At 40.0% G+C, this 15,219-nt stretch overlaps 1 long non-coding RNA gene across 1 annotated transcript; it reads left to right on the plus strand.

Moving 5' to 3' along the window:
• The first annotated feature begins 1,791 nt into the window (after nucleotides 1-1,791).
• On the plus strand, nucleotides 1,792-14,259 carry LOC118964526. Its single transcript, XR_005051582.1, has 3 exons — nucleotides 1,792-1,859; nucleotides 10,048-10,116; nucleotides 14,197-14,259. It is a non-coding gene; the product is annotated as an uncharacterized LOC118964526 (long non-coding RNA).
• Nucleotides 14,260-15,219: the final 960 nt, after the last annotated feature.

The raw sequence follows: 15,219 nt of genomic DNA on the forward strand, positions 1-15,219 counted from the left end.
TCAACAGCTATTGTTTTAAATTTAGCTAAAAATAGACAATACATATAGGTGTAGGGTTTCAAGCTTTGGTTGATTTCTATTTGAAGTTAGTGTTGGATGTTGGATTCACGTCTCCATCTCTAAAAAAAATCGAAGTAAAAAAATAGGATTACATAACGTTTGATTTGATTTAGTCCTATTCCTGGAGATGTGAATCCAACATATTAATAGTTAACTTGAAGATTAAATTCGAAATCAACCAAAGCTTGAAACTCTAGGCCCATGTGTATTGTCTATTTTTAGTTGAACCCTGGGTTGAATTAAAACAATAGCTGTTGATGACTTTGCAAATGCTATTTAGGCTTAAATAGTATCATTGATGATATATGACTTAGAAAATATGGTTCCATTTAATTTGCTCTGCTAAACCTAGCCTTTGGAATTATTTCAATAGCAACAGTGAAAATATTTAGTTAGTAAGAGATCTCTCACGATACCACATTGGTAGTAGTCAGTGATAAATATCAGAGCTAGGCTTGCTTAAAACTCTGTAGATAGATCAACTATCCAGTAGGAGGTGTTGCCCAGCCTATTGTTTTTTTTCTGATGTTGGATATAACGTTGAAGATCAGATGTTGTTTCAAAGGTACAAATTCAATATGTTTTATACAAGGTTTGTCTATGTTGAAAATTCATTACAACGATGACCTAATCATGTGGTTGAAATTAAACCCTCAAAACAACAGTTTATGTTGATGGATTATTTTCAAATCCAATGTAATTCTCCTCGTAGATTTCATGTCACAGTACATTTAAACAATGTTGATGCAACCAGTTTGTACCCAGTGGGATGTCTCACATGCCCTCTCATGCACTGGCACATTGAATGTTTCCTTTCCAAGCACAGTGAATTTCTCTCTCATTAGTGCATGTAGAGGCAATCACATACAAAAACACAGTCACGTCACTCATCAATGTGATTTTAAAACCCTTATAGGCCTGTAAGGTCCTGGGTGTCGTGAGGGTGAAATCAGGCGCAGGAAAGCAGAGTTCAATAAAGTGCTTTTTTAATGCACACACGGTGAACTACGGTCCCCCCACTTACGGGTGCTCAAACCAAATGCCCCAGACACAGGGAAACGAAAACAGTCTAGCACTAAATACACTAACATGTACATCTAATGCAAACACCAGGGTTACAATAATCAATCCCGCACAAAGAACCAGGCGGGCCGGCTGACTAATAAAGCCTCACTAATTATAACCAACTCAAAACAGGTGTACTCAATAAACACATAAGGAGGGGGAGAAAATAATCAGTGGCAGCTAGTAGGCCGGCGACGACGAACGCAGAGCGCCACCCGAACGGGAAGGGGAGCCACCTTCGGTCGGAGTCGTGACAAGGCCTAAATATCAGACTGTTACCATGGTTGCTCCATGCATTTTCTGCCTGACCGAAGTCACCCCAGAAAATATGCAATAGCCTCTACAAGCCACAATGTTGAATAGAATTATATTTACACTTACTTTGCCATACTGTTGGTCCTTTTGGCGATAGGAGACGGAGATAGGGTATCCACAGGAGAGGTAGGTTATGTCACTTGTATTTTCAATCTCTTGACGCATTGCATGTGATACAGAATATGTAAACAGTAACCGAATGTAAACTAAATGTAGTCGACCATGCTTCGTAGAACAACCTAACAAAATGCTGAAAAAGTCAAGGGGTCTGAATACTTTCCGAAAGTACTGTACTTACGAAGAAAGGATGTTATTATGATTGTTATGTTTTTAATGACGTTTTTCTAAAATAAAGGTTTAAGGAAATACAGGCATGCACCACATTACTACAACACAGCTCAATCAAGCCTGATGGTCTTGTAAGTATAAAAGCAAAGCTCACACTCATTTACTAAAAAAAGCATGAAAAAGGTAGCATAATGGGTTAATGTCTTACTATGGTTTGTGAAGAATCCAATACTTTACCTTGTATGCAATACAAATCACATTACTGTGGATACATCCTCTAAGAGTATGAATTAGGCTGTTTAAGAATGTTTGAATCCTAAGCAACCTGCCTACACATAGTTTGAAATGCAATACCAACATAGCTACTGTGGTAGGTCAAAGCTACAGTGGGGAGAACAAGTATTTGATACACTGCCGATTTTGCAGCTTTTCCTACTTACAAAGCTTGTAGAGGTCTGTACTTTTTATCAAAGGTGCACTTCAACTGTGAGAGACGGAATCTAAAACAAAAATCCAGAAAATCACATTCTATGATTTTTAAGTAATTAATTTGCATTTTATTGCATGACATAAGTATTTGATCACTTACCATCCAGTAAGAATTCCGGCTCTCACAGACCTGTTAGTTTTTCTTTAAGAAGCCCTCCATTACCTGTATTAACTGCACCTGTTTGAACTCGTTACTTGTATAAAAGACACCTGTCCACACACTCAATCAAACAGACTCCAACCTGTAAGTGCCTTGAAATGGTGTCATAGGTGCTGTTTCGAAGGGTTAAAAAGGTCAAATCTTTTCAAAATTTCATATGTGTGATTAGTCAACCCTCATGAACTGTAAGTCAGTCATTTCTCCCAACAGATGTCAAAGAAAAGCTCTCAAACACACACACACAGCAAGGATGGAGTGACAAAGTGCGGTGCTTAAAGACACACAGAGCCTGCAATGGCATTTCCATATTCTCTAGGCCGTGCCGAGTTCAACGAGATGCCCCGCTTGACCGTAGCTCGCTGTGAGTGCAGCGACCGTGAAAAAAAGTAGGCCCAAAATTAAGCCTGGCCCTAAATGTAATTTGCTTTTGGGTGACAGTGAGAGAACCATTAGGGTGAGAAGCACAATTCGACCTCAGGTACGATCCTGAGGTCCTCCCGATCTGTGCAAGCCTAACCTTGACCGTGTGGCATTAACCCTTAACAGTAAAACAGGGTTTTTTGATCTCACAGATTACAATGACATCTCTCCCCATAGGAATACATTGCCTGCTCCTCTAAAGTCAACCTGAAGCCTATGTGGGTTATGAATGCCTTATGAACCTGTCTTCGATGACAGTCCATCAGGATACTATGAGGTCTACCTGTGTCGATTCTAAGCTTCCTGGAACAACCGGAAGTGATTAAATTCACCCTAAAAGTGTTTTGAAACACATAACCTGTCATTATGAAAATCACTGTATTTAACCTGTGTAGATCAGTCAATTCTTAACATAAAGACTTTAAACTCAGGATTCTGTAAGAGCATACCCTAAGAAAAATATGTGTTTACTTATAGCTTCCTGTGTCAACTGGAAGTGCCTTTAATTGGGTCACACTGTCTGTTTTGAAGGGTTAAAAAAAGTCACATCTTTCCAAAACTTCATATGTGTGACTAGTGTCGTGGGAATTTCCTCTATTTACCAAATCATGTGAGCAAACCACACACAAGTCAGAGTTAGTTATCACAAAGTCCATCTTTAATTATATGAGCTCTATCACAACCCTCTGACTCTCAGATCAATTCAGTGTCTATCAATGAATTCTCTGAAAGTCCCTCACACATTTCAACTGAGATCCTTTATAGCAAAGACACACATAGTGAGATAGCATAGGCATAATTTATCGTTCAGCTTTGTCTCCTAAACTATGTTATTTTCTCAAACTCAGAACCATAAACAAATCCTCCATATCAACAGCCATATATCAAATACATCCTATCTTGACAAGATCACAGAGACACACTGACTGGCACACAGACATTGTGGAGCCAAGAGATACACGCTTGACCTCTCCCCTCTCTCCGGCCCAAGCAACTTAGTCTTGACATAGAACAGATACTGCAACCCCGCCACAGTATTATACAAAAATAACATTCTGAAGAGAAGTAACTTACAAACATATGATGAATATAAAACATCTTACATATGTTACAAACTAATTCTGATTATTTCCCAACACTAGGTAACCCTCCTGAACTGTAAATCAGTAATTTCTCCCAACAGATGTCAAAGAAAAGCTCTCACACACACACAGCAAGGATGGAGTGACAAAGTGCGGTGATTAAAGACACAGAGAGCAGGCAATGGCGTTACCATAATCTCTAGGCCGTGCCGAGTTCAACGAGATATCCCGCTTGACCGTAGCTCGCTCGGTCTAAGCGCAGCGACCATGAGAAAAGTAGGCCCAAAATGAAGCCTGCCCCCCCAACGTCATTTGCTTTTGAGTGACAGTGAGAGAACCGTTAGGGTGAGAAGCACAATTCGACCTCAGGTACGTTCATGAGGTCCTCCCGATCCGTGCAAGCCTAACCTTGACCATGTGGCATTAACCCTTAACCTCTCTGATCTCCCAAACCCGGATCCGGTATCGTGACTACAGCCTCAAGCTCATTACCATAACGCAACGTTAACTATTCATGAAAATCGCAAATGAAATGAAATAAATATGCCATCTCGCAAGCTTAGCCTTTTGTAAACAACACTGTCATCTCAGATTTTCAAAATATGCTTCTCAACCATAGGAAAACAATAATTTGTGTAAAAGTAGCTAGCTAGCAAAGCATTTAGCGTTAGCATTAGCGTTAGCATCCAGCACGCAACATTTCAACAAAAACATAAAAGCCTTCAAATAAAATCATTTACCTTTGAAGAACTTCTGATGTTTTCAATGAGGATACTCTCAGTTAGATAGCAGATGCTCAGTTTTTCCAAAAAGATTCTTTGTGTATTAGAAATAGCTCCGTTTTATACATCACATTTGGCTACCAAAAAAAACCTGAAAATTCAGTCCTCAAAAAGCGAACTTTTTTCCAAATTAACTCCATAATATCGACTGAAAACATGGCAAACGTTGTTTAGAATCAATCATCAAGGTGTTTTTCACATATCTCTTCATTGATACATCGTTCTTGGACACATGGTTTCTCCCCTGAATCAAATGGTAAAGTACAAGCAGCTGGCAATTGCGCACCGAATTCCACGCAGGACACCAGGCGGACACTTGGAAAATGTAGTCTCTTATGGTCAATCTTCCAATGATATGCCTACAAATACGTCACAATGCTGCTAAGACCTTGGGCGAACGACAGAAAGTGTAGGCTCATTCCTTGCGCAATCACAGCCATATAAGGAGACAATGGAAAACAGAGCTTCAGAAATTCTGCTAATTCCTGGTTGATGCATCATCTTGGTTTCGCCTGTAGAATGAGTTCTGGGGCACTTACAGACAAAATCTTTGAAGATTCTGAAACTTCAGAGTGTTTTCTTTCCAAAACTATGCATAGTCGAGCATCTTTTCGTGACAAAATATCGCGCTTAAAACGGGAACGTTTTTTATCCAAAAATGAAATAGCGCCCCTAGAGATCTAACAGGTTAACAATAAATCAGTTTTTTTTTATCTCACAGATTACAATGACATCTCTCCCCATAGGAATATATTGCCTGCTCCTCTAAAGTCAACCTGAAGCCTATGTGGGTTATGAATGCCGTATGAACCTGTCTTCGATGACAGTCCATCAGGCCACTATGAGGTCTACCTGTGTCGCTTCCTGGACCAATCGGAAGTGGTTAAAATCACCCTAAAAGTGTATATCCATACCCTACCTGCAGTTTGATAGAAATAGTCAGGTGTAAATCAGTCAGTTCTTAACGTAAAGAAGCATACCCCAATGAGGATATGTGTTTAATTATAGCTTCCTGTGCCAACCGGAAGTGCCATAATTGGTGTCACAGGGGCTGTTTCGAAGGGTTAAAAAAGTCAGATCTGTCCAAAACTTCATATGTGTGATTAGGCAACCCCCATGAACTGTAAATCAGTCATTTTTCCCATAAAATTTCAAAGAAAAACTAAATCACACACACACACAACTTCGAAGGAGGGACACATTGGGGTGCGTAGAGACATACACTGCCTGCATTAGTTAACCTTGTTGGAACTTTTAAAGAACCGTCAGACCTAGAGATCCGAAACTTTAGAAACTTGTTCTAGACCTCAGGTCGATAGTGTGTGGTGAGTTACGTGGCTCTAGAAGGTTCTCGGACCGAGAAACAGCCTCGTACATTTGCAATAACTTAAATTCATTTTTGCATCACGAAAATGACGACATTTAGAAATGTCCCAGAGTCGCAAGACTAGGTGCATTACGACCGCCTTGGCCCATATAGACGGACCCCAACGTTTCTGTCCGATTGCTCATTCAAGGACCCCGTAGCAAGGCATGGAAAAAAGTGGTTTTCAGCACCAATTAGGGTCTTGCTCGGGCACCAAATGACCTATCGAGCCGAAACTTGGGATTCGGGGTCGCCTCACATAGACCTACACATAGTGTCAGGACTGGACCCGCAGCTAGAACGTAACTACAGTGCCTTGCGAAAGTATTCGGCCCCCTTGAACTTTGCGACCTTTTGCCACATTTCAGGCTTCAAACATAAAGATATAAAACTGTATTTTTTTGTGAAGAATCAACAACAAGTGGGACACAATCATGAAGTGGAACGACATTTATTGGATATTTCAAACTTTTTTAACAAATCAAAAACTGAAAAATTGGGCGTGCAAAATTATTCAGCCCCCTTAAGTTAATACTTTGTAGCGCCACCTTTTGCTGCGATTACAGCTGTAAGTCGCTTGGGGTATGTCTCTATCAGTTTTGCACATCGAGAGACTGACATTTTTTCCCATTCCTCCTTGCAAAACAGCTCGAGCTCAGTGAGGTTGGATGGAGAGCATTTGTGAACAGCAGTTTTCAGTTCTTTCCACAGATTCTCGATTGGATTTTGACTTGGTCTGGACTTTGACTTGGCCATTCTAACACCTGGATATGTTTATTTTTGAACCATTCCATTGTAGATTTTGCTTTATGTTTTGGATCATTGTCTTGTTGGAAGACAAATCTCCATCCCAGTCTCAGGTCTTTTGCAGACTCCATCAGGTTTTCTTCCAGAATGGTCCTGTATTTGGCTCCATCCATCTTCCCATCAATTTTAACCATCTTCCCTGTCCCTGCTGAAGAAAAGCAGGCCCAAACCATGATGCTGCCACCACCATGTTTGACAGTGGGGATGGTGTGTTCAGGGTGATGAGCTGTGTTGCTTTTACGCCAAACATAACGTTTTGCATTGTTGCCAAACAGTTCAATTTTGGTTTCATCTGACCAGAGAACCTTCTTCCACATGTTTGGTGTGTCTCCCAGGTGGCTTGTGGCAAACTTTAAACAACACTTTTTATGGATATCTTTAAGAAATGGCTTTCTTCTTGCCACTCTTCCATAAAGGCCAGATTTGTGCAATATACAACTGATTGTTGTCCTATGGACAGAGTTTCCCACCTCAGCTGTAGATCCCTGCAGTTCATCCAGAGTGATCATGGGCCTCTTGGCTGCATCTCTGATCAGTCTTCTCCTTGTATGAGCTGAAAGTTTAGAGGGACGGCCAGGTCTTGGTAGATTTGCAGTGGCCTGATACTCCTTCCATTTCAATATTATCGCTTGCACAGTGCTCCTTGGGATGTTTAAATCCGGCTTTAAACTTCTTCACAACAGTATCTCGGACCTGCCTGGTGTGTTCCTTGTTCTTCATGATGCTCTCTGCGCTTTTAACGGACCTCTGAGACTATCACAGTGCAGGTGCATTTATACAGAGACTTGATTACACACAGGTGGATTGTATTTATCATCATTAGTCATTTAGGTCAACATTGGATCATTCAGAGATCCTCACTGAACTTCTGGAGAGAGTTTGCTGCACTAAAAGTAAAGGGGCTGAATAATTTTGCACGCCCAATTTTTCAGTTTTTGATTTGTTAAAAAAGTTTGAAATATCCAATAAATGTCATTCCACTTCATGATTGTGTCCCACTTGTTGTTGATTCTTCACAAAAAAATACAGTTTTATATCTTTATGTTTGAAGCCTGAAATGTGGCAAAAGGTCACAAAGTTCAAGGGGGCCGAATACTTTCGCAAGGCACTGTACGTGTTTTACGTTTTTATTATGGTTTGAACAAAGGCGTTGTGAATTTTGGGCCAGCTCTGAAGTATGTGATAGTTGGCTACTAAACGAGTTGGAAAAAGTGGGTTTGGTGTCAGTTTGTATCAGTTTGGTGTCAGAATGATATCTAATTGACTGATGGACGATGACTTGCTGGTGACTATTGTCCATTTGCAATATGTTTAAACAGTGAGGTACCATCACCAAAGTGACATTCTGAAATCAACCCTAACGAGCGATGGAGAGGAACCAGAATCACTGCCCAGCCATCCCGAGTTCATCGGGCCAGTCAATTTTGCATTTCTGCAGGATTTTTGAGCATGTCAAATTCGTGATGGTACATGGCAAATGGACATAACATCCTGATTTGGCATTTTCAAATCTTTCATATTGCATTTGGATATTTCTTATGGCATTTGGCCCCAAAAAAGTGACTTTTGACTTTGACTTTTGACATCCTATGAAATCTTATTGCAAATGGACAAAACATGTGCCTTATGCACAAGTAAAAAATAATAATAAATTATGATAATAAAAGTTGACAAAAGTATATTCTACAATTCTTACACATGATTAATTGACAAAAACTGAAAGAATTTCGAAAAACGGTCCAGAAAGCACTTTTTTAAGGGGGTGATACGTTTTTGAAAAAAAGCTTACATTTTCGACTTTTGACTTCCTATGAAATCATATTGCAAATGGAGAAAACATATGCCTTATGCACAAGTAAAAAAAAAAGAAGAAGACAGAAGTATGTTGATACAGTTCTTATACATGTGTAATTGACACAAAATCTAAAGAATTTTGAAAAACGGTCCAGAAAGCACTTTTTTAAGGGTGTGTGAAGTTTTTCCAAAATTTCTGCTATTTTTGACTTTTGACTTCCTATGAAATCATATTGCAAATGGACAAAACATATGCCTTGTGCACAAGTAAAAAAATAAAAAAATATGACAATAAAATTGGACAAAGTATATTCATACAGTTCTTACACATATGTAATTGACAAAAAAATCGAAAGTATTTCGAAAAACGGTCCAGAAAGCACCTTTTTAAGGTGTTGCTAGGTTTTTGAATTTTTTTTTCACTTTTTCAAAATTTTGCTTTTGTATGTTGACTTGTGTTGCATTTGCAATATGAAAAACCACGGTGGAGCACGCTCGCCACCTGTTTTTTTAAAAGTGTTACACCTGGCATTTGCCATATGGCATTTGCAATCAACTTTGAACGAAACGACGCCGAATTGAGTGGTATTGCACACCGTGTATATGGTTTGTCCAGTGCCAATGACTTCCCATTCACTTTTGTCCATTTCAGGGGGGTGTTCCCTTACTATTTGGATGCCTCCATCTAGTTCCCAAGAGCAACAGAGCTTTTGTACTTTGTAATCATCTGTAAAGTTGTTTTATATGCAATCATGCTAGCTAGCTAGATATATATTTTGTTAAAAAGCCTGTATCACTAGCTAGCTAGATGGTTAATGTGGTGTACAGTAAGGAACATTATCATTACAGTATTACTGAATGACAACTATATAGCCTTGTCACTACTAGTTGGTAAGTTGGTTGATATGGGATGCAGTAGGCTACAGTACAACATTATTATTAAATGATAACAACATAGCCTTGTCACTAGCTAGTAGTTGGTTGATGGGGTGGGGTACAGTAGGCTAAAATACAGCAACAATAGCCTTCCTACTCTTCTGTTATTTGTTGGGTCTGGAAATTGTTAAATTAGCTAATATTATAGAAAGATCACACATTCATGCAGCTGTGGTGGTGTCCCATTGTATTTATCCATACCATAGCTGCTGCAATGGATATGCCTTTTACTTGAGAGCTCTGACCTCTTTTCCAGGTCTGATGTTATTGATGTTATTTTTGACCTGGTAAAATAAGTGAACGGTTGTGTGCACTGTCACTAGATAGAATTGTGTGGTTCGGTGGCATATCATTTTTTTTAAAAATAGACATACAGTATATCATCAGCAATTCTCAATCAGATGAGATACACACCAACCCAAATTGAATTTTGTTCATTCATAAATGTGGGCACTAATTATTGTTAATATTCCAATTCTCTAGGCCCTCCATTGCCAAACCTGAAGCCCCCTGTCCCCAGCAGGAAAGACCAGGAAAAAGTGTTGGCTTAAGGTACAACTTCCTATTGAGGAAATGTAAGATATCATATTTAGAGTTACTGACATGAATAGAAGCATATACAAGAACTCTATCAAATGTATTTATAAAGCCCCTTTTACATCAGCAGTTGTCACAAAGTGCTTTTACCGATACCCAACCTAAAACCCCAACGAGCAAGCAATGCATGTGTAGGAGTAAAGTGGCTAGGAAAAACTCCCTAAGAAAGGCAGGAACCTAGGAAGAAACTTAGAGGAACCAGTCTCTGAGAGGTGTCCAATCCTCTTCTGGCTGTGCTGATGGAGATTATCAAAGAGTACAGCCATTTAGGGTAGATCGTTCTTCAAGATGTGAAGAACTTTCATAGATGACCAGCAGTGTTAAATAATAATCAGTGGTTATAGAGGGTGCAATAGTTCAGCACCTTAGGAGTAAATGCCAGTTGGCTCTTCATAGCTGAGCATTTAGAGGTTGAGACGTGTAGGTCCGGTAGAAGGAGACAGGATCAAACAGCAGGTCTGGGACAAGGTGGCACCTCCGGTGAGCCCTGAGCAGGTCAGGGTTCCAATAGCTGCAGACAGAAACAGCAGAGACTGGATCAGCAGCAAGACCGGGTAGACTGGGGACAGGGACAGCCAGGAGTCGTCAGGCCAGGTAGTCCTGAGGCATGGTCCTAGAGCTCATGTCCTGCATCCTTTATTTAACTTGAGTGTAGACAAAGCCTAGATTTGTAACTTCTCATGATTTAGCCTATTTTTCAATCCAGATCTGAGTATTTGATATCCTTTACACTGTACACTGTTGATAGTAATTTTTTCCAAAGCCAATCACTGAATGTCCTACTAGAAGGATTTGATCAGGTTGACACTTCTAAGTCATAATAACACAGAACACACACACATTCTTTTTATCATCAATTTCTCTCAGTCAACCATTGGTCATTTGTGCTATGTGCTGTGCTTGTTAAATGTCCTTCCCTATAGGCATGCTGAAAGTAAAAAGTTTACTAAGGGTTGATAACAGGCTGCTTGGTCAGATATTTGAGCCAGTAAAGGGGTCTTTTGTCACAGATCCCCCTGAAACTTTCATTGCACACACCTTGCCCCTATTCCCACTGATTGTATTTGTAAAAATGTGACCTTTGTTCACCATGGTGGGGTCGATTATTGTTTCCATGTCTGTTGGTGGTGTGAGTACCTATGCGTTGGTGCAGCTGTTATGCTACGTGCTTTATATACTGTGTATTATGGGTATCGTCCCGTGTCGGTCAACAAGATTTACCCTCGCTCTTTTGTTTGGGTACAGCCCAGTGTTTTTGTATACATGTTTGTTTTGGGTGTATTCCTGCACCTGTCTCCAAAATCCTTTATACCAGCATGACAGCTTTACTATTCTTAAGTAGAGGAATGACTTTTGCTTCGCTCCAGGCCTGAGGGGACACACTTTCTAAATCAAATCAAATGTTATTTGTTACATACACGTGTTTAGCAGATGTTATTTCGGGTGTAGCAGAGTGCTTGTGCTTCAACTTTGGTTGAGAGAATGCCAAGTGTGTGCAAAGCTGTCATTAAGGGAAAGGGTGGCTACTTTGAACAATCTCAAATCTAAAATATATTTAGATTTGTTTAACACCTTTTTGGTTACTACAGGATATGTGTTATTTCATAGTTTAGATGTCTTCACTATTATTCTACAATGTAGAAAATAGTAAAAGTAAGAAAAAGCCTTGAATGAGAAGGTGTCCAAACTTTTGACTGGTACTGAAGTTCAGCTTTGCAGCGCGATTGAAATTTAAAGGCCCCATTAGCGGAGACCGCATTCAAGGTACTAAGTGTTGCATATGCAGTCTCAGTCAGAAATTACCTTTACATTTCTATTGCACAATCTGTAACGCTTCAGCAATACAGATTGAATAGAGCCCTATCACTCCTCGCTTGGCCACATGTTAATGGGCTAAACACTCCCAACACTCCTAGGTTGGTTCTATTAAGGATAACAAAGGTTGAAAAGGCTGTGGCGGTATGCCATTTTGTCAGCCTGTTATTGTCATGCAAAAGCCTTCTGGTCTCACAGGAATTGACCGTTAATTAACATAACCACGTTCTCTAGGCCTCCAAGCATACAAGCCACTGATGCACGCCTTTGGAACATCTACTTTAAAAAAAAGTTGAATAAATCAATTGAATAAACACCATCACCATAAAACCATTATTTATTTTAGGCAGGTCTAAAGAAAAAAAAATATTTCAGAAGAACAGAATATGAGTTGGCCTACTGCATGTTATCTGGCTATGCGCCATGCCATAGACTTATTCATTTAGCAAATACGATATGCTTAAGTCCCGTGCCATTTTATATTATATGATTTTAAAGTAAGAAGAATATAACTGAACTTAACTGAATAAAATAGAGAGGATATTTTTCCCATTCCGGAGCAAGAGTACGCATATGAATTGGCTATACTGAGTATTTGAAACAGGTCCTATATGCTAGATTTAGAGTTATTTCGCAACTTTAGCCATGAATGATACAAACTATAGAATGCCTTAGAAATCAAAAGATATATGGGCTGCATGATGCATCTATCGGCTATTGATGATTTTGGAAAGTTGCAAATAAAGCTTGCGCTCTGTTCCTTGTCTCAGGTTGCACACACTGTTCTCTCATCAAGTGATCATATGTTCACCCATCAGACGTTTCTCAATTCTTAATCTCGTCTTTAAGTCAAATCTTATTGGTCACAAACACGTGTTTAGCAGATTTTATTGCGGGTGTAGCGAAATGCTTGTGTGTCTAGCTCCGACAGCGCAGTAATATCTAACAAGTAATTTCTAACAATTTCACAACATATACAGAATACACAGAAATCTAAGTAATGGAATGGAATTAAGAATATATAAATATATGGACGAGCAATGTCAGAGGGGCATGGACTAAGATACAGTAGAATAGTATGGAATACAGCATATATGTACATGTGAGATGAGTAATGCAAGATATGTAAACATTATTAAAGTGACTAGTGATCCATTTATTAAAGTGGCAGTCTATGTATATAGGCAGCAGCCTCTAATGTGCTCGTGATGACTATTTAACAGTCTGATGGCCTTAATGTTTTTCAGTCGCTCGGCCCCAGCTTTGATACACCTCTACTGACCTCGCCTTCTGGATGATAGCGGGGTGAACAGGCAGTGGCTTTGGTGGTTGTTGTCCTTGATTACATTTTTGGCTTTCCTATGACATCAGGTGCTGTAGGTGTCCTGGAGGGAAGGTAGTTTGCCCCCTGTGAAGCGTTGGGCAGACCGCACCACCCTCTGGAAAGCCCTGCAGTTGCGGAGGCTGCAGTTGTACCAGGCGGTGATACAGCCCGACAGGATGCTCCCAATTGTGGATCTGTAAAAGTTTGAGGGTTTTAGGTGCCAAGCCACATTTCTTCAGCCTCTTATGGTTGAAGAGGCACTGTTGCGGGTGGACTGTGTGTGTGGACCAACTTGAAGCTTTCCACCTTCTCCACTGCTGTCCCTTCAATGTGGATAGGGGGGTGCTCCCTCTGCTGTTTCCTGAAGTCCACAATCATCTCCTTTGTTTTGTTGACATTGAGTGAGAGGTCATTTTCCTGGCACCACACTCCCAGAGCCCTTAGCCTACAGGGAGGAGCTGAGGGCTCTGGGAGTGTGGAATATTCCTGGTACCACACTCCCAGAGCCCTCACCTCCTCCCTGTAGGTTGAGGGCTCTTGTAGTGTGGTGCCAGGAAAATAACCTCAACGTCAACAAAACAAAGGATGATTGTGGACTTCAGGAAACAGCAGAGGGAGCACCCCCCTAATATGACCCATTATGAAATGGGCATGAACAAAAAAGACGTCATCCATATGCCCTGGAATAGCGAAAGGAGGCCACTTTCCCACCATTACGTTTTTCACTAATGTCAGGGCTACTCCTGTTACTCCTGTTATTTCGCTGACCATGGGCTCTCCAACCCTGTTCCTGCAGCTACCCAGTGCTTAATTTGGGAAACCAAGTGAAATCTGTATGGGAACATCGATAGTAACATGTTTTCACAACTAAACATATTTCATTAAACTGTTGACAGACCCACTGGAGAAACGAATGGAGAGAGGGGATGAGAAACGCACGATGGGGAGATATTCTGTTGCTAAAGGTAATGTGTCAGCCTATTAATTATGAAAATATAAAAAAATTCCCTTTTTCTAGGCTATTCAAAATTTAGGCTAGACCAATTTGTTTGTTTTTCTGCTGTTTCATTGTGTTATGTTTTTTGTGGATGTTTCAAAACCTGTTTTCCACTCAGTTTCAACCTGTTGTTGAACTTCTTTCATATATGGACGAGCAATGTCAGAGGGGCATGGACTAAGATGATGTTTTGATGATGTCAGAGTGGTTAGAGTGACAATAGAGCCCTGAGCACCAGGCCATTAGCAACCTGATGATTGTTAGCGAGCTGGGTACTACTAACGCATGTGCAGAGAAGATTACCGTGACTCAGTGGTCATGTAGAATTTCACTGCAGTCATGACTCATGATAAGGTCTCCGCAACAACACTGGGTGCTATTTGGGCCATACCAAACTCAACAAGAAACTTTGTTGTCATGCCAACTCCGCCCTGTTTCTAAGGGAGATATGGGAGATGAACAGGAGGCAGCACTGTAAGGCCAACGACAATAGTGTGCACACACACACAGATAGAAACATTCTCAAGATAAAAAAAGCATACTCATTCCCAAGTTCAAAGTTAGTTTATTTTCAATCATATACATTTTTTTTTTACATACACTGTACTTTTAAAATGTTAAGTGTTTTAAACAGGTTTCAGTTATTTTTTTTCTCTTTTGAACCATTTTCTTTGTTTGTTTTATTTGATTGGAATTGCTAGCCTTTGGAGCTTGAGATCGATCGTCAGCGTGAACAAGATAAATTATTTTCAAAGTGATAACTATCATGTCAACTAAATGGTTCACTAACTTACATCAGAAAAAGAGAAGGAATGGGAAAAAAATCTGAAATGCCCTGATTCAGATGAACCAAATCATCTGTTTAGATTTCAACTTCACATAACAACTCTCAACATCTACTATAATCTGTTCTGTTCCTAAC

This window comes from Oncorhynchus mykiss, chromosome 5 (assembly GCF_013265735.2).
Source record: "Oncorhynchus mykiss isolate Arlee chromosome 5, USDA_OmykA_1.1, whole genome shotgun sequence".
Lineage (NCBI taxonomy): Eukaryota > Metazoa > Chordata > Actinopteri > Salmoniformes > Salmonidae > Oncorhynchus > Oncorhynchus mykiss.